Below are 25,419 nucleotides of genomic sequence, written 5' to 3'. Positions count from 1 at the left end.
TTACAAAATTGGATGTATTATTATATGAGCATAATTAGAAAGGGACTACCAAAATTGATTGGGGAGAGAAAATTAGTGACGCCTTATGTGCACAACTAAAGGAGGTCAAAACAACACTGAAATTCTATATGACCTCATACCTTGTGTATGCAACCACCTCCATGAGGCAATATCAAGGTTTGTCTACCAAGGGAGATAGAAGACTAGTGCAGGTATGGGATTATTATTATCAGCTTATAATTGATAATCAAAGAATTTACTTTAGAAGGGTTAATTATGCCTTCTTTTCTGTTTGGAAGTGTATGTTTGATAAAGGGTTAGAGAAGAGAAGTGGCATACAACAAAGTTTCTTTCTTTGGTTGTGTATTCTTTCAATTTCCTACTTTCACATATATCTGCATAGGATGTTTTTTAGGTGAACCATTCATGTTGCCAAGGTATCCTTCAGATAAAATTGTCCTCATGTAATTATGTCAATAGTTGATTCATGTGCATGAGAGACAATTAGAGGCTCATAAAACTGGCCTCAAATTTCCAGAATCAATTGGCTGATATTCAATGTTGACTAACCCAAAGGCCAAAAATATGGAGGATGAAATGCAATGGGTCATTATGAGGAGGTTCAAAGCCCGTGATAATTTTGATTTTTGTGGGATGAAGAACAAAATCAAAAGGAGCTATACACATGTATATTGACTTGAAGATGTCTGGGCAGATTGTGAAGATGAGGAAGATGTGAGCTTTAAAGACCATATATACTAAAGTTAGTTCAATACAAATTATATTTTTTATATAATTAAATATATACATCTTAAAACATAAAATATTTTTGCATTTTTGAATATGAAATTATAAAAAGACCTTTTATATTTTATTACATTCTCAACATACACATTTTGGTAGAATAAAGTTATGAATCTTTATGATAAATACAAAGGTTCTATGGATTAATTGTATGTTAAACTTATTACATTCTTCTTCATAACTCTATACACTATACACTATATGTATTCATAGTTTTGTGTCATTATACTATGACATTCCTTGAAGAAATCCATGATACTATTCACAATGCATAGTTTGAAAGAGTAAATAAAATTGTCACTCTTTCAAAATGCAACGATCAAGCTCAAGTATGAAGAAAATTAAAAATGCAACGATCATTAAATTATTGTACTTCCATGAGTTAGACTATCGTCCTTACACTTCCACACATTTTTAATTTTTGAGAATTTCCTTTTTATGTACATATACTCTTTCCATCAATGTTATGGCTATACAAGGTACTTTTCGACATAAATATCAATTTAAAACAAGTATAAAAAAATATGTTAAATTTTACTATATTAGACTTGATTTTTAGGGCTTGTGCACACACTAAAAGAGGAAGACATGGAGGGGTAAATATTACTTGCTTTGCCCCTTTTCCTCTTGTTTAGAGCTTATTTATATTTTTCCTTTAATTAATAAGCATTACAATGCCTACTTTTGATTCTTGAAAATTGGTCCAAAATTTTTATCCATGCCACAAATAATCTTTTGTACCTAAACATCACTTTTAGTTTCACCCTCAATTACTTTACCATCCTATATGATACTTTTGAGATTGTTATGAGAGTACGAATCATATTCTCCTTCACTGTGATTTTTATCAACATAAGTGGTCCTAGATGAGATGTATGTTGGGATGATTTTCTCCTCTGCATGGTAATCTATTAGGGAAATGTAAGGTTGGCCACTTCTTTACATTTCCTTGACTTTTTGAAAAGTGTTAATATAAGCTTGTTCTCCACTGTCAACAACCCTATTCTTGGACCTTGTATTTATTGGAATCCAAGAACACTGAGAGGTGGGGGGGGGGGGTGAATTGGTGTTCTACTAGAATGATCAATTTTAACCTTATTAAAACATGCATTCACCAACCGGTAAACCGATACATATAAGATTGAAAGATGTAAAGCAATCAATAAGCCAATCACACAAATGAATACCATAACACAGAGAATTATAGGTGGAAAAACTACTGTGGGATTTGTGACCCACAATATCAATCCACTAGCCATATGAAAAGATATTACAAAATATGGGGGCCTGCACATGCAGGAAGGTTTACAGCCTAGAGCACACTGCTCATCACAAAGGAGTCTCACTGACTATAATCACTCTAAATAAGAAAACATAAAACTGAACTCATTTAATGCATCTGCTATGCCTGATTGAGTTCCGGTTCAAGCGTTGTTTGTTCCGGTTCTGATACCCTAAACCCTTACCGGAATAACCTCTTACATAATCAACATTCCTCACATTACAATTATCTCCGTCTCACTCATATTACATTACATCATATTATCCTATGTAAAAAATGATCTAATCAACTGACCTATATACCCTTACAATACTTCATGCCTTATGTCGACTTACATAGATAATTACAAAATGAATATACATGTCGGCTCAATTACATATATACATAAATATCAGAATCAATTTCCAATTGCCAGATCTCCCAAATGATGTCGACCTCCAATACCTGTATCCTGATGAAGTCATGTTGGTCTGCAATGCCAGTACCCAAAGAATTCCTCCTACCGGTGAAGATAACTGCCGGTGCCACTGAAGTGTCTGCCGTTAAACAACCAAACCAAGATATGAAAGCCAAAACATGTTGCCATCAATTACAACATATTGAAACCAATCAAATGAGTGTCAATTGGCAACAATATTGGCATCAATTAGGTTATAGGACTAATTTTGTGTTTGTGAATCATTCACACCACAAAACTCTTCCCTTAGTCAATTCATCAAGGTCACATCACCTCCAAAATCTCCTTATAAAGTATTTTGTTGTTCATGTGTTTCATTCACTGGGTTTTGTGGGACAACATAGGCATTTTGAACCATCAAGGCTTGATTTATGATGCTATTAGTGCATGTAGCCATATTATGGGGTTGTTTACAAGGAAAACACCATTCAAACTCTTATAAGTTATTTTAGATTGGAACTAGATCTCTAGATGTGTTGGCAACATTTTGATTATAAGGTTGGTATGTCCTAGCATTGAAGGCTTGCCTTTGGCCATGTGAATTTGCTTGAAATTGAGATCCATTTGACATATTAGTTTGATAAGGGGATTGGTGAGGCAATTGATAAGGTCTATAACTCTGATTTTCTACCTTTTAATGTCTACCAATTCATTGCCAAGGTTTTGAAATTTTTTTTTTAACTCTTTACTTAATTCTTGAAACTCAAAGGATGATGTTGGAGTAACCTTTTCTTAGTGAATCAACTGATTATTTATTGTTGGTAAGGCAAGGAAAATAGCTATTGGAGCTATTTGGAAGGGTGTAAGTGGCTACATTTATGGGAAAAATGGCATAGGTGGCCTTGGAGCAATTTTACCAACTCGAATTAGGTTAGTTTCAACTCTCATGACTATGTCAAAAGTGTTAGAAAGAGTTCTACCACTATAGATTGCAACATAACTAATATGTCACTATTAAGAGCTCTAAGATGGTGAAGAAAAACATATTGAGGTGATGGTCTTATAGGCTGTGGGATTCTATTCCAAGTCCTTTGAAACTAGTTATTGAAGTTAGTCATATGCTCATGAGGAGCCCTCTTGATGGTAGTCAGTTGTTCAACCAAAGACAAGTAATTTGATTTGTCTTCAAAATGCTTGCAAAGTACATTACCCAGTTGTCCCATGTAGCTATGTAATTCATCGACAAACGTCTAAACCACTATGAGGCCTTTCCTTTCAATGATGTTGCAAGTAATCTCACTGCAACATTCTTTTATGTTATGTGTTAAACTACACAAAGGTTGGCTACATCTTTGATATACTCTACTAGTGTTGTTTGATCTTCTCCTTTAAAGAATGATTTTTTTTTAGAGAAACCATTGGGATATCATCATGTTGTGTCAAATTTAATGGGCTACTACCATTGAAAGGCATGAAATCTTGGTTCCTCAGAAGAGCCATTGGAACCAAAAGAGTTGTATTCCTTGGACTAATAGTTGAAAATATCACTGCAGGAGGGAAAGAATGATTTCTTCTTGAATATACAAATATCTTTTTAATTTTTCTCCCTTTCCTCCTAGGCAGAGACAAATGCAAATAGTCAAAAGGAATAGTACTCCCTCTTGTTTGCACTCTTCTCATATGCTATTTTGCAATGTTTTTCTATTTGACAAATCTTAGAGTTGCCAGGTATGTGATTTTAATATTGCAAAAGTCTAGAACTAAAAATTTACATACCAAAATAGTAGTGACTTAAAGTTTGAAACAAATTGAGAATAAATTCTTTGTCCCATCGGGTGTGCCAAAAAATGTTATCACATGGTTATGCACCCTTACTGAGTTGACTACTCAACTATCTAGTGACATATAGAAACACTCCTAGGCCAATGGGTTTCCTGTAAGTTGGAGTGAATCTCCAAAGTAGGTTGGTTTATAGTCCCAATTACCTAAAACTAATGTCTAAATTGTTGATTCTTGATGAAAAAGGGGAAGAAAACTCCAAAAAATGACTTATAAATGCTTAAAGGGATGAACCTATAGTTATAATGGTGATGCACCAAATGTTATATAACTTGTACTACTATCTCCTAACACACAATTTCTTAAATTTTTAACTTTTTTTTCACACAACTCATATGTTCTTATATACTAATACCCAAGTGTTTTGTAAGAATAATTTATTTCATAGTTAAATAGGAAAATATGTTTTCTCATAACTAAAACTAAATTTTGCTCATCTTGCAACTTACAACATGAACCATTACATGTAATTAATATTTTAAAGATACTAAACCAATTAAAAGTTTTAGAATTTACAGGAAAACCACATAAACAGTCATCAACCATCAAGTTGTACATGATAAGACAACTATTGAGAAATCAAAACTAAACTTTATAATTTCAAAAAGGTTTTGATACAATAACACATATTTTGAAGTAATCAAATTTCACTTGAAATATAAAATTACAATGATTTTCTGGTCACGAAGTGCTTGTTTTTTAAGGTTCAAGACTATTTCTACTAAAGAGCTTGAGAGGTCTACAATATCATAGAGAAATTGTAAGAACTGACTCTCTTTTTCTACTAGGTATAGATATGGGCCTCAAGTTTCTTCCCTACAAACATGCAACCTTCTTGAAAGAATCAAATTTACATGTTCCTTCCTTTAGGTGACCTGGTCAAACCTTTTTCCATCTGTCAACTATTTGTTCTATTCTTTGATACTCATTGAATGCGCCATGCTAATGGATATGGGTTGGATCTTGACTTTCATTTATGAACACCTTTTTAATGCTCTTTGATGCTTGGTAACAAATATGACTTGGTAAAATTGTTCCTTAGATCTTCTCCTTCTGTTGTTCACTTTGTTAACTAACCCCTATATGCTTGCTTGATGTCTCCATGTCTGTTGAAAGAAGCTGCAACTACTTATTCATTCCATCTAACTGCTACAACCTTATAGGAAGGTTTTGGGGTGTGTGAAGATGGTGCAAAGTGACCGAAATTCCATAACTAAGCATATGAAAAATGACATTATTGGAGATCCTCTCTTACCTCCACATTTGTACCACTTCATAGACACTTTTATATGCATTATACTTTTGTTCACTACTCTCTGGACATTCTTCATTTGATAACTTCATTTTTGCTTAGTCATTTTCTCCACATACTGTGTATCACTTGATACTCGAAGACTCATTTTCAAATCCATTGTTACTACAATATTCTTCCACTACTGTCATTGCTTTGCTCCATTATTCTTGATAATAATGTATTATTGAAATCATTTCCACTATTTGACTAATTATTTCATGATGAATGTCATCTAATACATGGTAGTCCCCTTCATAAGAACAAGAAATTAACTCCTTTGTAGAGCACTATTATCTCATTTTAAGGACTTTTACAAACACTTGTTCTATTCTCCTTCATCTCTCTTTCTATTATGATTATTTTGTAAACCTTAGATTGTTAATTGTGATTATAGTCATCAACTGTGCTTTGCCTTTCAATCTTTGTCACATGATTTTTACTTTGATTGTTATGGGATCATTTGTCTATTATTTTGCTTGTAAGACCTCTGACTTATGTGCTAAACTCTTTACATTGCCTTTTGATGAATTTATTTTTTCAAAAAATGAGAGTCTTCTTGGTAAGGTTTTGTGGCTCTCTTTGTGCCCTTTGATATAGTCCTATGACTATGACCTACATACTTTCCCATTAATTATAGGTCCTTAGTTGTCCTTGGTTAGTATATCATACACAAACTATCCTATTATGTCCTCAAAATGCCGTGCACATAAAGAGGACATGTTTTCTCTTGTCTCTTCCATTTCTCTTTTTCTTATGTAGTGATAGGTCTTACTCATCTTTGAAGCCTACATATTCATTATCATTATGCTTCAACATGCTTGACTATCATGTTTGAATGGTTGTTTGCCTTTATTTTTAACTTTCCATTGCCATCTTCTACCACTATTTCATCATGATGATGGGTAGTCATTTGCTTGAAGTGTCCAAAAACATTTGTCAATGATTTTTGACTTTGCCACAAGATTGTCATTTAATAGACATTGTCACATTCTCCATTACTATCCTCATGAATATGACTTATCTGAAGGACATCACTGTCATGGTCACATTTTAAACATTTTCTTCTTTCTCCACTTTGATTCATATTATATCATCACTCTCATAACTGGTAGCTACTCACTATTTCATAGGGTCACTTTGTTTTGACCTCAAGATCGTTGCCTCTTGTATATCATTACATGTCACACATCTTGTGCATTTAAGGCTACCTTAGCATAGTCATAGTTTTTTGACATTATTTAGATCCTTTTCAAGGTTGTCATTAATCTATTAGCTTGTAATTGTCTTGTCATGCAAATTTAGAAAGAGAAATATCATTTCTTCTTATCACTAAACTTATCAACTTTCATTATAAAATTCATTGTATAAAATATTGTCTTTTCACTGTAATAATTCTTTTTCACTATCATAGCATATTTAAGCACATAAGCATTGTGCGATACCCCTTTTTATTTTCATCATGTTTGTCCCTGCAAGTTGTTGTCAACTGATCCATCATTGTCATTCATGTTACTACTTATCAAGTTGCCATTAGTTTTTATATTCAAAGTCATACTATATATTCTAGTCGGTTAGCACTAACGAATCATGCAGTCGGTATAAACAGAGAAGTCGGTATGCATAGTCTAGTCAGTTACAGAAGAAAGCAGTCACAGAACATAGTGTACACCGAAGCCGTCTACCGAGTATCTTTTTGAGACTACCGAGCAGTAAAGTTAACACACCGAGTGAAACGTGTTACCAGATACATTGAACCTGGACATGCATATGCAAGATTGAGGCACATCTAATCATTATTACATTGGAAATTGCACTAGAAGATTGTGTATGATTACAAGGACAATCTAACCAATGAGATATTTTTTTTAGTTATTCATTCGAGGAATATTGTTTGTAAGATCAAAGCAATGAATTGGATCATCGTTTTAAGAGATCTATTTATACAACATGGATTAAGAGCAAGGTGTGTGCATATATGTATGAAGGAAGACTGGTACAGAGACACAAAGGTCACCGAGAAGGTTTTCAGAGAACAGTCGAAGAACAGAGTAAACATAAGGGTTTACAGAGTTACTATATGGGTTACCGAGGTATGCTATAAGCAAGGTAATCTTATTCTGAGCACACAGAATTTGCTATAACATTTCAGATGTAAAGTTGCAGATGTTTGTAATGATTTTATTGTAATATTGTGAAGTTGAAAGAGAAACCTTTAACAGGGTAAAAGACTCTAACCAAGTCTATAAATTGTAAAGCCTCTAACCAGGTGCAACATTTAGAATAAATGTTGTGAAATCCTTTAGCAAGGTAGATATAATAGATCTTGTTACTCCTAACAGGGTAAGCTATCAGAAATAGCTAAATGTAGCTCTAACCAAACATCTTTATTATTGTAGTAGTGAAGTTGTGGGTGCCATCCCCACCACAGTTTTTCTCTCTAACCAAGAGTTTCTACGTAGCCAAAATATATGTGTTATGGAGTGAATCATGTATGATTGTTATCTATTTGTTTTAACTTTATTTTATGTTACTGCACTATTCTATTTATGCATAACAGTAAGGTTATTATTAAAGAAAAGTTTTGAGGTACTGATTGACCCCTCCCCTCTGAGTACATTAGCTTTCCATAGTGGGCCTAACAATTGGTATCAAAGCTTGAATCTTAGAAAAGGGTTTAACTACCTAAAGAGAAAGATCTTATCAATGGAAGGCTATAAACAATCTCGGAGGATTGTGTATCTACAAGAAGAGCCGGATCATGCAAATCAAGTGATTGCAGACATGCAAAGGCAAATGCAAAAATCTCTGAAAGTAAGAAGAAGATTATCTGATGACTTGCAGGATTCTCAAGAGTTAGTGGAACAAATTGAGACATCATCTGAGAATAGTATATTTGAAGAGACTGAAGAAATGATTGGAGTATTGAAAGAAAAGAACAAAGCATTCACTGATCAACTAAAAGCAATGAAAAGAGAACATGAACATTTCAGTACACAGATGACTGAAAATCTAGATGCATTGAGGACAACAGAGGATAAAGCAAGAGATCTACAAAGAGAGAAACAACAACTTGAAGTCTTAGTATCTGATAAGAATGATGAAATCATAAGGTTAACTGGGATTCAAAAAAATATGATAGATCAACTAGGTTATGCACATCATGAAGCAATTATGAAGAATGATGAGAATCAAGCATTGAAACTTGAAGTATCAAGATTGATCAATGAACTTGAAATAGAGAAGAAATCCAAAGAAACATTGAAGAAGAGTTATGATGCATCAAAGATGTTGGATGAGAAATTGAATACAAGAAGACCCAACAAAGATGCAGGACTCGGTTACAAAGGAAAAGAATCAACCGAGAAAGGAATTCATACTACCAAGAGAGGAGAATCATCAAAGCAAGCTGGAAACAGGAATAAAATCAAAAGGAAGAAGCCAGATCAGAAAAGGTAAGCAACTGACTATTACTAAGTCAAATGGATATTGTTACAATTGCAATAAATATGGTCACACATCTAATCAATGTAGGACAAAGTTTGTTAGCAACTATCAGAAGGCAAAATTCAAAGGGTTTTGTAAAAACTGCAATAGATATGGACATAGTACCGAGTGGTCTAAGCAAAAGAACTACATGCGGTGTCCACACCGAGCAAACACTAGTGGTTACTGAACTCACACAAATCCTTATCGACAATATGTAGTAGTACCATGGGATTACAATACAAGGATATGGTGCGAATGTTGTGGAAGATATGGACATATTAGTGCCAACTATTTTGTAAGGTTTGGAATGAACAACCGAAGATCATGGAGAAATCCTGGTATGGCATGTTTTCATTGTCACAAAGCTGGACACTTAGCTGGAGATTGCAGAGATCAACCTAGAAGAGACACTGAAGAGATAAAAGAAAAAATTAAGATGATTTGGAAAAAGAAGGAAATCATGTCAGATGAAGAAAGCACCTTACCTACAGAGTTAGGTGCACCTATTCCAAATTAAACAGCAAAGGTATGAAGGGACTACATTCTCTAAAGGTTAAATCATAACAGTTCCCATTTTATTATGTACAAAATTCAAAATCTGCATAGTTAAGATGCATTAGTAAGTTTGAAATTCCATCAAAAGCACTTTACAGGAAACCTGTCAAGTCGGTGTATACAGGAAGCCTGTCAAGTCGGTAAATGAAGGAAATTTGGTTACTCGGTTAAACCGAAAAAAAAGGAGTAAATCGGTTAAAGGTAAACTGAGTGCATTTAATGTTTTGACCTAACCCACACGGAGCCCGATAAGGTATTTTTGTGTACTTAAAAGGTATTTTCGCGGTCATTCTCATTCACCAAGTTTTCAAGAGAGCAGAGCAGAGCAAATCAAGGCGATCAAACTTCATTCAGAGTGAATTTCAAGGTATTTACATCAAATCTCATCACACTGTTAAGCTGGTTTCCGATCTTGTCAAATTGCTATTATCTACCGAGTGTGAAGCGTCAGTCGTTTGTAAACTGTCAAACCCTAAGGATAGTTTGCTAAGTTTTTACCTGAAATCTACAATGGCGCCCAAGATCCAAGATCTCGTAGTTGTCAAGAATGTGGAGAAGCCCTCGCTGAAGTACTCTTTGACTCCTCAAGTCACCTCTGAACTGGATGACAAAACTGCATTTTCACTCATCCCTGATCGAGTCTTGTTAGTCGAAGATGTTAGATTCTTCACCAAATGCCGTGTTGAAGAGCTCGATCATGTTGAGATTAGTGACACATATGATGAACTTTGTACCGATGGCAAAATGGATAGCAAGTTCAAGCATATCAAAATCAAGGGATTAACTGAAGCCCTAGCCTATCCCCGTGTGTTCAAACCCCAGTGGGTTAAGTTTGTTTTAAGTAGAGTTCATGATGATTTAATGTGGCTAGAAGAGCAACCATTCAAAATCACCAAGGAAATCATTCATGTGATCACCAGGTATCCTATCTATGATCATGCACAAGCACAAAAAATGATATCACAGAAGGAGTTAATCAGTCTAACTGGAGTAGAATCTGATTACTGAGGACTGAAATTGAACAATGTCACTGATGCAAAACTTAAGTTTGCAATTAGAGTAATTGGTTACTGTTTCTTCCAATCAGCAAGGGAAAATAGTGTACCATGTGTAGCAGTTGACTTAGCCTACAAAATAGTGAAAAAGGGAATGAAAGTAGATTTATGTGAAGTGCTACTGAAGAACTTGTTTGAGAACCTGAACACAATAAGGAAGCCGAAGAAGAACAACTCGGCAAACACACTGAAGTTTGGTTCACTTCTTGTATGCATGTTTTTCTACTTTGAGAAGTTCTTTCCCTCAGTCGGTAAAGTAGTTTGGGAGCTACACCAACCTATCACCCATCAAATCAATGATTTTATCAAGAAATTGGGAGATAATTTTAATGATAGCATGGATGACTATTTCAACAAATTTCAAGAGAAGATGCGCAATAGGTACCGGATTCCACCATGGCTGGTAGAGAAATATAAGGATGATATATATTTTGAGGTAGACACCGATTACTGTTATATGAATGCTGTTGAACCAAGGACTCAATCTTTGCCACCAATGGGTTATGAGATTGACTATGATATTACACAACAACAAATTGATGCCTATCTTTCATTGCTAAGGCATGCTACCGAACTGAGATATGGAACTTATGAAGAAGTTAAAGAAAAGGTGAAAATGAGCATTATAGTACCTAAAGCTACAAGAAAGGCTGCAAAGATGATAAAGGTTTTATCTGAGAAATTCGGAGAAGAATCCTCCTCTACACCTGTCAAAGGCACTCTTGCCATTACCTAAGAGGAATCTGAAGCTCAAGAGGCAGCAATAACATTAAGTACTGAGTTACCTAAGGGTAAAGTTTTGAAAAGAAAGAAACAGGACATTTCAAAGGCCCTACCGACTCCACCAACAAAGAGACCCAACACTAGAGCATCAGCTGCATCACCGAGTAAGAAACAAAAGAGTGTTACTGTTCCCAAGGTAACCAAGACCTATAAGAAATCTACTTGGAGACTCATTTTGGCAAAAGAGTCTAGTGATACAAAATCCGATTATGCAAACAAATTTCAGATTGTAAAAAGCAAGAAGGTAAATATTCATAGTGTTGAAAACTTTTGTGCCAATCTTAAAGAATATGGTGGATTTGCAGGATTTAGATATGTCAAGTATGAGACTAGGAATAATGATGAGAAGTGACAAATTGAAGAAGCTGTCATTTGCACACTTCTAAAGTTTTGGCTAGCTCCATTAGAACTAGTAAAGTCACTTCCGAGTGAATTATACTTACATATTGATAATAGATGGAAATATGCAATGGACTCAGAGAAACAAATAAGAGAAAGAAGTCTAGTCCATGTATTTCCTAATATGTCTGTAGCAGAAATCAAGGAGCATTTGACAACCTACAATTCTAAATTTCTTGTCAAACAGAGAGCCTTAAAATTGATGAATGGGCTATACATTGATGTAGAAAATGAGACAAAAGCCAAATGGTAGGATATCTTCAAATGAAAGGATGTCGGTGAACAATCTCAAGTTGAAATTGTTTATGTCACCGAGCACGATCCTGATGTCACCGAGCAAGGTCCTGATGCTACTAAGCAAGACCCGATTGACACTATTCAAATTGATGAAGATGTCATGGATGCAGAAGCACCGGAGCAGGAAATGATAGAAGGCACTACCTATGCAAAACTTGTATCTAGTGAATCTGTCTTAGAACAAGTTCAGCCTTATCCGCCGGTCAAGCCACCTGTCTCTACCGAAGCTCCTAAGGATACAGAACAAGGCACCGAAGGTCACAAGTCTAAAGCAACAAAAGATACAACTAAAGATCAGAAGTCTCAAGCACTGAAAATGTTACAGCTGAGACCCCTAGTACCAAGACACCCAAGGACACCACAACGGCTACAGGAACCGACCAAAGTGTTGCATCTATCGAGCAACCTACCGAGGGCCAGCAAGCCTCACAAGCACTTGTCTTAGTACAACCGACCAAAGGTAAAGAGAAGAAGGTGAGAAAGAATAGTTTCAAAGTTGATTTAACTAAACCGATAGTGTTGCCCAATGTGGATGTCTCAAAATTAAAAGGGCAAGCACTTATTGATTTCGGTGAACTATGTAAAGCAAAGGCCAAACAAGAAAAACAGATGGCCATTCAAAAGAAGAATAAAGTACTACAGAAGGTGAAGACACTACTAATAGATATGCTACCTTCAGCAACTGTGTCAATCGATGCAGCCATCCACATTCAACTGGATGAACTCCTTACTCAAATAGAAACATCTGGAGTTGATGCATCTGAGTACTTGAGCAAGCTAAAAGATAAAGAGCTTATTGCAAAGATGATAGAAGAGGTACAAAAATCTCTCGCTATAGGAAAAGTAAAGCTTGTCAAATTCATTGCTGAGTTATCCCCTCAACTCAAGCATATTCTTTATTTATTTCAGAAACTTTGTACATTTTCCTTATTCATTAAAGATATCAAGAATAAAACTGATGCAATTGAGAAAGAGATCACTAATCTCTCAACTAAGTTGACCACTGAGCCTAATTCAGTTCAAAATTTTTATACCAAGCTTCAACAACTCATGGCTCAACAGTTAGAACTCAGAAATGAAGAGCATAAGATCAGGATGGATATAATGACCCTCCAAACATTATTCCTTCCTCATCTCTCATTAGTTCAAGAGCAGATTAACCGAGCTACACACCTATCAACTACACAAGAGGGAAGCACTCTTGATGGCTTAATATCACTATTGGCTGATATTCAAGCACAAAATTCTTTAATGGAAAGTGTAAAGGATGCACTCTCAGTCGCACTCACTGATGCCCATAACAAGTATAAATCTATTTTTGATCAGTTACCGCCCCTGGATGGAAATTAAGTTTTTGATGTTTGTCAAAAAAGGGGAGTAATACTCCATATAATACTACATAAGGGGAGTAATATACTATATTTTGAGAGTGATACAGTTTTGGTAACACAGTTTTGAGTATTGTATACAGGGGAGTATACCGAGCAGAGCATGCAGAGCTAGCAGAGCACACCAACACAGAATAGAACCGAGCATACAAAATCCGAGTAATATACAAAATAATGATAAGGGGAGTATATCTACATATACTATTTCATTAACTATTGTATATATTGTCAAGTGTAGTCATTTTGCAAAGTATATAGATTTTGAGTTATGACTTTGAAAGTAGTTTTTGTCAAACATCTCAACTAATGTCAAAAGGGGAGATTGTTACTACTTATCAAGTTGCCATTAGTTTTTATATTCAAAGTCATACTATATATTCTAGTCGGTTAGCACTACCGAATCATGCAGTCGGTATAAACAAAGAAGTCAACATGCACAGTCTAGTCGGTTACAGAAGAAAGCAGTCACAGAACACAGTGTACACCGAAGCCGTCTACTGAGTATCTTTTTGAGACTACCGAGCAATAAATTTAACACACCGAGTTGATATTCATCGAGTGAAATGTGTTACCAGATACATTGAACCTGGACATGCATATGAAAACGTGTTACAAGATTGAGGCACATCTAACCGTTATTACATTGGAAATTGCACTAGAAGATTATGTATGATTACAAGGACAATCTAACCAATGAAATGTTTTGTTTAGTTATTCATTCAAGGAATCTTATTTGTAAGATCAAAGCAATGAATTGGATCACCGTTTTAAGAGATCTATTTATACAGCATGGATTAAGAGCAAGGTGTTTGCATATATGTATGAAGGAAGACTGTTACAGAGACACAGAGGTCACCGAGAAGGTTTTCAGAGAACAGTCGAAGAACAGAGTAAACATAAGGGTTTACTGAGGTATGCTATAAGCAAGGTAATCTTATTCTGAGCACATAGAATCTGCTATAATATTTTAGATGTAAAGTTGCAGATGTTTGTAATGATTTTATTATAATATTGTGAAGTTGAAAGAGAAACCTTTAACATGGTAAAAGACTCTAACCAAGTCTATAAATTGTAAAGCCTCTAACCAGGTGCAACATTTGGAATAAATGTTGTGAAATCCTTTAGCAAGGTAGATCTAATAGATCTTATTACTCCTAATAGGGTAAGCTATCAGAAATAGCTAAATGTAGCTCTAACCGAGCATCTTTATTATTGCAGTAGTGAAGTTGTGGGTGCCATCCCCACCGTAGTTTTTCTCTCTAACCAAGAGTTTTTGCGTAACCAAAATATATGTGTTATGGAGTGAATCATGTCTGATTGTTATCTATTTGTTTTAACTTTATTTTATGTTATTGCACTATTCTGTTTATGCATAACAGTAAGGTTATTATTAAAGAAAAGTTTTGAGGTACTGATTCACCCCTCCCCTCTGAGTACATTAGCTTTCCATATTGGGCCTAACAATTCATACCTTTATCATGCAAATGGCTATCGTACTATGCCACCATGTTTTCCTTTTTACAAGGTCGTTGGACAACCATTATATGACTATAATAGGATTGTGTTCCAATAATAGTGATTGTCTTGTAGGCTTGCAACTCTTGACAAGCCTTGACACACCATCATAGTTTTCTTTGACTTGCATGTTGTGACTTTAATCATATCTTTATATGCTTCACAATGTGTTTACAATAATGTCTCTTAGTTATGTGTTCTTCTCCTTAACATGTTGTCCCTTCTACCAACGGGACTAACATACAATCATATTCTTTACTTGGTAGTCCTCTTGTTTATTCACTAAGCATTTTCCTTTCTATTTGGATGTTTCTATCCAACAATACTTTCTCTTATCCATCCTTTAAACACCATGGTTAAAGCATAGACTCAAAAGAATGTATTAATATCGCCCTATTGATATGATGATTGTTAACTATATATTAAGATTATGAATGCCTCCTTTGTAGATTGCCATGCTTCTCCTTAGGACTGATATTGCTAATGTAAATAATCTTAGAACTAGATAGATTGCACTTGGTTGCAATGTTGGTCATATGATTAATATGCCTATCTATTCTTTCTTTGAGTCTCCAACATGGAGCTTTTTTTATGTGTCTTCTATTAGTCTTGTTATACCTTTTTGGATGTCCTTGTTTTGTTTGAAGACATTGTAATTACTATTAATGGTCATTGTTGGTTGTCTTGGGTAAATGTCATATGAGAATCTTGAGGCATATCTTGATTTATTTGTAAATTAATATTTACTTTATTAATACACATCAGTGACATTGTCACCTTTAACTGAAAAAAATTGTAATGCAGACTCAAATATCACCATACTTCTTTTAGAGGAGATTAGGAGAAAGTCTATAAATTTTGTCTCCCAAGATGCCTTGCATGTGTAGGGTAGGTCCAAAGAGAGAGGGCCTAATGTCACATCTCATTCTTTTACTTCCATTATCAATAAAATAAACTGGTTGATACTATAGTTTGCTATCTAATGATTGTTTGATTATGCATTAAATATGTTTTAAATTAAATATTATTTTAAATACATGAAACTAAAATTAAAATGATGATGAATATGCTTCAGTTATGGTTTTATGTACTAACCTATCGACGATAATATGAGTGGGAGTGAGTGCAGGAACATGTTGAAGACGAGAACTTGGCTGAGGTAGAAATGTCCTAGCCATCCAAAAATGATCAACACGATGGAAACCCGATGCACACACACCCTCACGTACTTGCATACAATTTATATTGTAAATGTTAGACTAGTATTGCATTTACATTATTATGATGCATCATTTGATTTGAACGTTATGTTTAAATGATGTTTATGAATATACAATTTATTTTTTATTGTGTTTGTTTAAATGACTAGATAAGAAAAAGAAATCATCTTCCTTATTTTACGTCATTACTCTCATATTTTGCATAATTGTTTATTTAGTTAAAATAAAATGTTTGTTTTGTTTGATGCATATATTTTCTCTCCAAGATGAAAAACATGTGTATATAGATAGATAGATAGATACATATGTGTGTGTGTGTGTGTGTATACATGCATGCATGCATGTGTGTGTGTGTGTATATATATATATATATATATATATATATATATGTATATGTATATGTATATAAACATATATACATATATACATATATACATATATACATATATACATATATACATATATACATATACATATGTATATATACATATATATATATACATATATATATATACATATAAATATATGTATATATGTATATACATACATATGTATATATACATATGTATATGTATATGTATACATGTATATATATGTATATACATGTATATATTATACAAGTATATATATACAATACATACATGTATACATGTATATACATATATATACATGTATGTATATACATATATATATACATATATACATATATATACATGTATGTATATACATATATATACATATATATGTATGTATGTATACATATGTGCTATTTTGAATAACATATATGTATAGATATATTATATGTATATGTATATATACATATATGTATACATATATTTATATTTATATTTATATATAGATATATACATGTATGTAGATATTCACATATACATACATCCATCAATACATACATAGATACATACATACATATGTATGCATGTATGCATGTATATAAGCTATTTATATAAAAATCTAACATTAAAGTACAATATTAACATTTAAACTTGTACTTTGATTGACCAAAACAAATAGAGGAGCCAAAATGACCGATATCATGTAAAACATATGTCATGAGTAGAGGAAAGTTTAGTTTTGGGAAAAAACTTGTTAAGTAGAACTAAAAGTTTGTCTAATAAGTTATATCTCACTAGAAGGTTATATTCTTCAAAAATAAAAAAATGTCGATTCAATTATAAAAAAATTAAATGAATTTAATATGATTATAAGTTAGCTTGCATCAATATATGTTAAATTAGAAGATGAAGATAAATGTACCTTGTTTATTTGATCTTTGCTCAATTCTCAGGAAAATCTTATTATTGCTTTTAGTAATTGTAATGTCGAGCCAAATATGGACAACATGATTGCCATGATTCTTTTAGAGGAGATGAGGATAAATTCCATAAATGTTGTCTCTCAAGATTCCTTGCATTTGCAAAGTAGGTCCAAAGAGAGGGCCCATTATCACATCTCATTCTTTTAATTCCACTATTAATACAATAATCTGGTTGATACTATGGTTAATTATCTTATAATTGTTTGATTATGCATTAAACTTGTTGAAAATTAAATTTATTTTAAATGCATGAAATTGAATTGAAATGATGATGGAATGTGCTTTGGCTATTGTTTTATGGGCTAACCTATTGATGATAATCTGAGTGGGAGTTTTTGGGATCCAAGAACAATGAGAGGGGGGGGGGTGAAACAATGTTTTTCCAGAATGAATAATTTTAACCTTATTAGCACAACAACTCAACAACCGATAAACAAAAAAATCGATAACAATAAGTAATAATGCATCCACACAGATGAACACCATAACACCACAAATTTATGCGTGGAAAACCTTGATGAGGAAAAACCACGGTGGGATTGGAGACCCACAATATTGATGAATACTAAGAGGGGGGGGTGAATTAGTATGCCAAAAATCTTTGTACTTAAACACTTTGCAAGACTAGTAGTAAACCGGTAAAACCGTTTAACAGACAAACCGGTTAATAAACATGCAAACCAAATAGCTAATAATGCATTCACCCACAAAAGCACAAACACCATAACATAGTGTTATTTTGACGTGGAAACCCAAATGAGAAAAACCATGATGAGATGGAACTCACAAGTAACTATCTGCAGAATAGGAACCAGACCGGTTAAGGTCAGACTGGTTAAGGTCTTACAATGTTCTTTACCAGAACAAATCTTGTTAGGAATCTCAATCTCTGTTAGGAGATAAGTCCAATTAAAGACTACCTTGCTAGAGGATTTTAGATCCACAGATGTGAACCACCTTGTTAGAGGATTTACAAAAGGCTTTTGGGCCTACCTGGTTAAAGGCTACAGACTTGTCAAAGATGTGAGTAATCAACAAGTGTTTGATCTATCTAATAGCACAGACTGCTTGGTTAGATCCTTGATAGCTCGTTCTTAATGCACTCCAGCATTACTTCAGTCTTCTACACATTCATATTCTCTCCAACTCCTCAACCACCTTAAACCCTAGCCGCAATATCAACTATCACAACAACAACAACTTCAACAACCTAAAACCCTAGACATGATGTCCTTATAAAGGAAACTGATTTCATGTCGGTCCAATAAGATTACATTACAATTTCCTAGGTTCAATGAACCTAGACATACTTGGTAATACGTCATAGAAAGCACCGCTACAGAGTCGACACCATCAAACAATCAGTGGATGGTAACTCATCACACAATGCCGATTGGTAACTCATCACAGAGTATACCGCTTCATATAAAATGCCGGTTGATGGTTTGACAAAAATGAAGACTGGTAGAAATGTGTTATGCCACTTTAATCCCTCATACCGCTTGAGGTTAATATGCCACTTCAGACCGGGAAACACATTCTGCAAAACACCAACAAAAGACTATAATACAACATACCGGTTGAAACAAATGCCGATTGTGTTCTAACTTATACATATAAAGAGGATCTCAATGCAAGTGTGTGTCCATCAATGACAATCACAACATAAACATAAAAAATGCCAACAATCTCCCCCTTTGGCATTGATGGCAACACTTAGGAAAATAAAATTTTGACATCTAAGTGTTTTACAACAAAATCATGCCATTAGCAAAATTGCTCCCCCTAAGCATATACACTATCCCTTTAACAATACAATGTATAGCATTTTTGCATATAGAGCATAAACATTTGAGATATACAGAGCATATAATCAAAATTTGATTACTAGATACTTCTAATAGAATTCTTCTCCCCCCTTGCCAACAATGACAAAGTACAGCTGAACAACCTTGTTTTCTTTTGATATTAAAAATAATAAAAGTTTATGACAACAAGGAATGATACTTGTCAAAAATAGATTTAAAGTCATGCAAAAATTGTTTCATCGACAAAGACCAGGACTCAAGTAGGGAGGTGGCTACTTCTCGCTCTGTCTGCAACTAGGAGACCTGTTCTTCCATGACATCAATTGTGCTCATCTCCTGTGTAACTGTTAAGGCATCTAGGTTCAGATAGCACTTCTAAAGAATTTGCAATCATGGGAGTAGAACCAGTTGTAGCTCCTACAAATCTCTAGACTGAGTGCTGATCTCTTGCTCCATTTTTGCTGACTGGATGTGAAATCGGTGAACGGTTTGCCCATAAGTTGTAAAGGAATCATAAGGTAGCTTGAATGTGCTCAAGTAGGACTGTAAGTCCATTTCAAGTTTTTTCTTCTGAGCTAGCACATCATCATAGAACAGATGGGGTTGGCAGATTTTGTTGAGTAGCAAATTCTCCTCATCTAGAGCGTCCCTTATATCCTTTTGTTCTCTCTTCAGTTCGATCCTGAGCTCATTCAACTTCTTCACCAAAGCTATATTAAGAGATTTTTGATGCTCCTTCTTGACATTAGCCTCTGATGCCTCTTCAAGGCTCTGCACCTGATCATCCACTACTGTGTATATGAGTTTGAGTTTAGCTAGTGATGAATTAGTGTTGGGAAGACTTGTACCGGGTATCAAACCGGTAAGCATATCCACAGCCGCTTGAATTACATCCTGCTCCTTCTTCCGTTGAATGATTTCAAGGTGCTCTTGAGCTACCTTGATACTCTGCATTAGCTCTCTTGCACTTGCAGAATGGAGATCGATAGGACTGGTGAGGTCAGCTGGTTTGGCTTGACTACCAGTTGCCTTCAGAGTCTCCATCTGGGTGCTCTTCTCTGCTTCTCCTGCCTTGTCCTCTTCTGCTTTCTTCTTCTCCACTTCTCTTGCCTTGTCCTCTTCAGCTTTCTTCTTCTCCGCTTCTCTCCTCTTCTCTACTTCCTTATCCTCCTCTTCCTTCTTCCTTTTCTCTGCTTCTCTCCTCTTTTCCTCTACTTTTTCTTCCTCTTCCTTCTTCTTCTTCTCTGCTTCCTTCTTCTTCTTCTATTTCTTATCTTCTTCTTCCTTCTTTTTCTTTTCATTCTCTTGCTTCTTTTTCTCTTTTTCCTCCTCCTTCTTCTTCTCCTCTTCATCCTTCTTCTTTCTCTCTTCTTCATATTTCTTCTTCTTTTCTTCTTCATCCTTCTTCTTCTTCTTCTCTTCTTCATCCCTTTTCTGCTTCACTTCTTCTTCCTTTTTCCTTTGCTCTGCCTCTTTCTTTGCCACTTCCTGTCTGTCCTCAGCTTGCTTATCAACCTTTTAGCCTATTGTTTCTGTCCTGTTGCCTCAAATGGTGTTTCCTGAGTATCATCCTCAACGTCCAGAGCATTGTTATCAATGGTGTCGATCGGTTCAACAATCGGATTTCCTTCATCATCACATACTTCATCCGGTTTGGATATAACCGGTTCTTCTTCAGCTTGCCGGTTCGCTAGACGCGCTTTGTGAGTCTAGACAACGGTTCTCATATACAGATGAGTGTCTTTTTTGACATCAGCAACTCTACCTTCTAACAGCCAGAGTCTTCTTTTTCTAGTGAAGAAGAGTCCTTTATTTTGGTCAATAACATCAAACAATTCAGAATTTGACAGGTCGGGAAAGTACTGTACAAAAACCTTCTCCCTAATTTCCTGTTCTTTCTCTATGGCAATGCACCATCTATTGTCTAATGACATATATAAAGAATCCAGTGTCTGAGATTTACTCTCTGAGGGCGACTGATCATTAATACATAAATACTGAATTAATTCCTTTTCAACCACTTCCTTTTCATCCTCATTGAAGTCATCAAAACACTCAAGTAAGTCATTTAGCACTTTTCTCCTAATATTTTTTATTGTTCTTTGACAATGTATCAAAGGTTTATAGGAAGATATATCTATATTTACCGGTGCAGACGATGCCGGTTCATTCTTTGTCTTCCTCTTTGTTTGTCGTGTGTTCTTTGGCTTTTCCTCAGACATAGTTTCTTTTGAGTCTAGAGAGGTGTTCCTTGTCTTCCTCTTTCTCTAGAACGCTTTAGCCGGTGCAGCTTCTGGTTTCTTTTTGGCTGGTGACCGCTTGGTCACTTTTGGAGTTGCAGTAGTAACTGGTGCTGATGCTGCAGGCACTGCCTTTGCCTTCTTCACTGCTGATTCTTTTTCTTTCATTACTGGTGGTTCCTCAACTGGTGCTATCCTCTCTAGGTAGGTGCCAGTTCTCTTCGCCTTAGGATCAAGCGGTGAGGCAATAAGGGTAGAGGCATTCCCTTCTAGAATATCATACATCACCTCATAGCCCATTGGCTCCATTTCTTCCTGTCTAGGCTCACCAACCTCCATTATGCATTTATCTACTTGGATGGTGAAGAAGATGTCATCTTCATATTTCTTGACGATGTCACCTGATATCCTCACTCTTTGGCTCATTTTCCTTCTGAACTCATCAAAATACTTGTTCAGAACATCAGGGTAGCCGGTTCCAATTGCTTTAATGCTTTCCTTGATTTTCTTGGTCACCGGTTGGTCACCAGACCATTGGACATCTCCTACTCCTGGAAAGTAGCCTTGGAAATAGAAGAACAACCCAACCAGTAGTTGTCCAAACTTGAACCTAAGTGTATTATCTTGTTTGATTGCCTTCAGATTCAATAGGAGTTGTCTTTGCATACCAGTGCACAAATCAAATGATGCATCCTCCTTTATCATCCGGTAAGCGACATTTACCACTGTAATAGATACAGAGTTAATTCTGCTGGCTGAGAATGTTCGGTATCCAATCACCATGCATGCATACTTCACCAGATCATCTTTGATAGAATTTACTGTCATGCCTCGTGAGTCGCTCACTAAACCAGTGAGCTTGGACATTTCAGTTTTTCTCACAATTCTTAGGGCTGGCACTTCCCCTGTGTTGTAGAATATGGTGACTGCATGAATTGCCTACGACGTGATGTCATGTGTTCTCTCCAGGTACATCTTATCACCATGGACTCTGCTCAGAATGATCCTTATTTGATCCTCTGTGAAATCTTCCAGAAAGTAAACAACATTATGGAGCTTTTTATTCTCCAAAATATTAAACTCTGGTTTGATCTTCTTATCTTTACCACAAAATAGACCTAACTGGGTGTGGATAGCAAGAGACCCTAGATATTCTATCTTGTCATCTATGTAGTCAGAAATTCCCTCTTCTACTATCACACCAGCTGGAACTTGTGATAGGGCATTATACTTGGACTTCCGTTGAATAAAACTTGTAGACTCGATAGATGCACTAGAACTGGTATGAGATGCAGAAGCCATGATAGAAATCTTAAGAACTTGAGAAATACCTTTTGAAACACGTGAAATTAGGGCTTGCCGATTCTCCTTCACTTCACACTCCGTCGGTTGCTGAATCACCGCTTTGTGTTCTCCACTTGACCGTTTCTAGTTTGAATTTGAATCTCCCTCGCAGTTTCTTAATTTCTCAAAATCTCTGCTCAAATTGCCTTTTCATCGCTCTGCTCTTTGAAAAAATTTTCTTCGCTCGAAAACTGATAGTGAGAAATGATTTTAAAAATGCTTATAAACATATTCCTCACCTACCATCATTAATGCTCCTCCATTAGGGCGTAAACCCTAATTTGCCTTTTTACCATTTCCGATCTTCTACCAAATGACAGGCATCACATACCGGTTAAGGTCTTTTACTGGTGTAAATCGGGGGTTCGAAACATTTAGCCATTTTCTCCCCCTAAGCTTTTTTGAAGCTTAGTTTGTCAGTTCCGTGATTTCCACACTAGGTGCAGAAACCGGTTCCTCTTGTAACACCACTGGTTTCTTCTTCCAGGTTTTGTTCATATCCACTTGAACAATGTCAACATCAATGTCTCCTTTTGGAGTGACCGATATATCATCAGATATGTCCTTTCTTGATCTACAGAATCTGGCAATGTGACCCGGTTTGTTGCAGTGATAGCAGACCAATCCAGGTGCTCTCCAAGGTCCATTGTTCACATTTCCATTCTTCCTTCTGCATGTTGCAACAGTGTGACCATGAACATGACAGATCATACAATTTTCTCTCCATCCGGTTGCCGCTTGATAACCACCGCTTCTTGGCTAATGATTGAAGGCATTAAACCGGTTGTGATTCCGGTTCACAAAAGGTACAGGACCAACTCCTTGGGTCCTCTAAGGATATCTTCCAATGTTGTTCATAACAGACCTGCATTCAGATGCTCTATGCCCATACTTGTTGCATGCATAATAGTTACCATCAAATCTATAGGATCTAGGCTTATCATTTAGGAAATAAGGAAAATTGTTGTAAGCCTTACTCCTACACACATTAGCAGTATGTCCTTCTTTAAGACAGTTAAAGCAAACAGGTTTAAACTTTTGCTTACCTTTATTCTTTGATGCCGGTTGTTTCTTTGATGTTCCAGCATTTGTACCAGAGGTCTCACCTTCCTCATGAACAGAATAACCAAGTACATTAGTATTCTTGACTGGTTTGGCAAATTCAAGCTTTTGCTCTAGCTTGACAGTACTCTTGTTGAACTTAGCAAGTATTTCCTTTGACTTAGAGAGTTCTTTGGAAATAGCAGCATTTGTTACCAATAGGCTTTCATTCTTAGAGATGGCAGTGTTCAGTTCTCCTTGCATGTCTTCCTTTTCCACCTTGCTTGCATGGAGTTGAGAATTTAGGGCACTCATCTCTTGTTTTAGCTTGGAGATCTCATGATCTCTTTCTTTCACTAGGTCTTCAGCTTTTCTCCGGTTCTCAAGCTCTTGACACATCTGGATAGTCAGTCCTTCCAACTCCTTTCTCAAGTTGGAGTTTGATTCATTCAACTTATTTACTTCAACAATTAGGGCTTCCATGTTTGCTTCATCTAAAGAACTATTTTCAGATAGCTCCATCAACTTTTTTGCATGTTCTCTTCTTTTTGCTTGAGATGCCTTGTATTTGACCATAAGATCATCATAGGCTTTCTCAGACTGAGTGAACCGGTGGGTAAGTTCCCTCAATGTGTATTCCCCCATATCTCTTTCCAAGTGGTTAAACTTATAGAAAGGTAGGCTCTAATACCAATTGATGAATACTAAGAGGGGGGGGGGGTGAATTAGTATGCCAAAAATCTTTGTACTTAAACACTTTGCAAGACTAGCAGTAAACCGGTAAAACAGTTTAACAGACAAACCGGTTAATAAACATGCAAACCAAATAGCTAATAATGCATTCACCCACAGAAGCACAAACACCATAACACAAGATATTTTGACGTGGAAATCCAAATGGGAAAAACCACGGTGAGATGGAACTCACAAGTAACTATCTGCAGAATAGGAACCAGACCGGTTAAGGTCTTACAATGTTCTTTACCAGAACAGATCCTGTTAGGAATCTCAATCTCTTTTAGGAGATAAGTCCGATTAAAGACTACCTTGCTAGAGGATTTTAGATCCACAGATGTGAACCACCTTGCTAGAGGATTTACAAAAGGCTTTTGGGCCTACCCGGTTAAAGGCTACAGACTTGTCAAAGATGTGAGTAATCAACAAGTTTTTGATCTATCTAATAGCACAGATTGCTTGGTTAGATCCTTGATAGCTCATTCTTAATGCACTCCAGCATTACTTCAGTCTTCTACACATTCATATTATCTCCAACTCCTCAACCACCTTAAACCCTAGCCGCAATATCAACTATCACAACAACAACAACTTCAACAAC

This window comes from Cryptomeria japonica, chromosome 3 (genome assembly GCF_030272615.1).
Source record: "Cryptomeria japonica chromosome 3, Sugi_1.0, whole genome shotgun sequence".
In the NCBI taxonomy this organism is placed as follows: domain Eukaryota; kingdom Viridiplantae; phylum Streptophyta; class Pinopsida; order Cupressales; family Cupressaceae; genus Cryptomeria; species Cryptomeria japonica.
The sequence above is the reverse complement of the archived record's forward strand: the minus strand, read 5'-3'. Positions refer to the sequence as shown.